Here is a 2,698-nt window from a genome sequence, read left to right on the forward strand (position 1 = left end):
GCCTACCAACCATAGGGTTGTTGGAACATATGCACAACTACACAAGCTGCTCTATAGAAGAAAAATGAAGTTCTCTGGTTCTGTGAAGATTTCCAGCCTTATAAACCCTTCATAGGGTCAATATGAGTCAGAATCAAATTGATGGCGGTGGATATTTTTTTTATTCATTTATTTTTTTGTGTTAAGTGGATTAAAGATAACTCTACATACTTGGATAAATATATTACTTTTAAGAAATAATATTATATGTTTGTAAAATTCAGTGTAGGAAAACATTTGGTAAAGCAGACATCAAAATGAAATTTATAAAAGGCAAAATATATAAAATCAAGCCCATTAAAATGGATGATAATCAGTTATATCAAAAAAAACAAACCAAACTCTCTGCCACTGAGTCTAGTGCAACTCACCTTGACCTTTGAGAGAGGGTAGATCTGCCCCTGAAGGTTTCTGAGGCAGAAATTTCATCACAGGAATAGAAATCCTCATCTTTCTTCCTGGGAACAGCTGGAGTTTTGAACTACTGACCTTTTTAGTTACAAGTCAAAGCCTTAACCACTATGTAATCAGAGCTTGTACAGTCAGTTATCAAAAGTAATAATTATAAAAATTTTAAAGACAATTCCAAAAGAAAATTATATTTAGCATGTAAATAATACAAAATAAAGTAAAAAGACAAATGTATTTAATAATTATTTTAAACAGTCAGTAGGACACACTAATGAAGCACATGTTTGTGAAATAATATGCAATTCTGGTAAAAGAAAGTGAAAATGAAATATATTATACAAAATAATGCTTTATATATATTAACATATAGATTATATGTATATTACTGTTTTATATATATACTGTAGATGCTTATAAAGTTAATGTTTGAGCATCTAAGCTAGCTATCATGATGGTAGCCCAAATATTAATATATTGGAGGCTCAGTAAAAAGTATTGTTATAGGGTGCCAGTTTATAAGTGAATTTACTCCCATTAAAATATATTTTAAACAGGTCTCTGAAATCAGCGGTTATCTGCAGAGGAACTTTCTTAGTACTGCACTTGCCCTATGTTTAGAGATAAGAGGTTCTTTAAGAAAGATTCAGTAAAAACAATGGCTTCAGATGAAGTCTTCTGCACCAATTAAATTTGAGACAGAAGGTCAGCTCAGAAGGCTCTGGGGAGCATTTTATGTTTTTGTTTTTGGTTTGTGTTTTTTTAAACTCCAAAGGGTTTATGTTGACATATTTTTCTCTGTGGGCATGGAACTACCATGGGGGCTTGTTATGGAGAAATTTTAAGACTATGTTGGAAAGTAAAAAAGTAAGAAAATTCACAGTTCCTTTTCACCATCCAGACAATACACCTGCTGACTCTTGATGGAGTAGTCAGGCCTGTCTTGAGAGAATTTCAATAAGAAACCTTACTTCCTTCAACCTACATCCTTTATGTGGCCCTTTCAGAGGTTCTTTGGCTCCCCAAACTTGAAGAATATTTAAAAGGAACATGACTTGAGCCCCCAGGATGCTAAACTGCTATTTTCGCCTGGTGTAACCTGGAGGCCACAGAATTCTTCTAAAATGGGCTAGAGAAATACAATCACCACGTTTAGGAGAGTTCAGATCCAGAGAGAGGACATGCCCAAGAAATGGTAGCTTCACATTGTGATATTTCTGTTTAATAAAGTTTTCTATGGTTTTATAGCAATTATTTTTAATTACCTTCACATAATAATGAGAATTAAAAATATATATTTCTCATAATAAGGGAGATGGACCATTATTATGTTTGCATTTACATACATACATACATACCTATATGGTATTGATAACTGTGGAATCATACCTGTTTGGCCTTCTGGAATTTTTATTACTGTCAATAGGTTGATCAGTAGTAGGGTAGCTAAAGTAAGTAGAAGAAATGATATAGTAAAAGAAATTATATAGTAAAAGAGCTAAACAGAAATTTTCAGAGAGTAGCTAAAAAAAAAGCACCAAATTACAATAAAATGTGCAAATGCCTGCAGGTAGAAGGCCAAAAAAGAATCACAAACTCAGTATATCTCAAGCTGAAAGAATTGAAGAACAAAGTAAAGCCCCAAGTTGCAAAATTGAAGGATTCCTTGGGCAAAATACTGAACAATGCACATGGCATCAAAAGACACTGTACGGACAGATTCTCTATACCAAAAATGATTATTTGGCATTCAATCATTTCAATAGGTAGCAGATGATCAAGAACCAATCATATTGAAGGAGGAATTCTAAGAAGCACTAATGTAATTAGCCAAAAACAAGGATTCAGGAACTGAAAAAATACCAAATCTATGCCAAGAAATTTGGAAGATCGGTACCTGGCCAACTGACTGGAACAGATCCTTATTTCCAAAGAAAAGTAACCTCAAAGAATGTGGAAATTTTCAAATAATTTCATTAATATCACATACAAGTTATATTTTACTGAAGACAATTCAAAATTTTTGCATTAGTAAATTATCAGGAAGTTGCCAGAAAATTTAGGCTGGATTCAGATAAAGACTTGAAAATAGGGATAGCGTTGCTGATGTCAGATGAATCTTGGCTGAAACTGAAGAATAGAACAAAGGGACTTGTTTGTTTTATTGACTAGGCAAAAGTATTTGACTATGTGGTTCATAACCAACTATAGATAGTATTGGGAAGAATGACACTTCCAGAACACTTCATTG

Source organism: Echinops telfairi, unplaced genomic scaffold (genome assembly GCF_000313985.2).
Source record: "Echinops telfairi isolate 266 unplaced genomic scaffold, ASM31398v2 ScPeMD7_7468;HRSCAF=8506_0, whole genome shotgun sequence".
NCBI classification, from domain to species: Eukaryota; Metazoa; Chordata; class Mammalia; order Afrosoricida; family Tenrecidae; genus Echinops; species Echinops telfairi.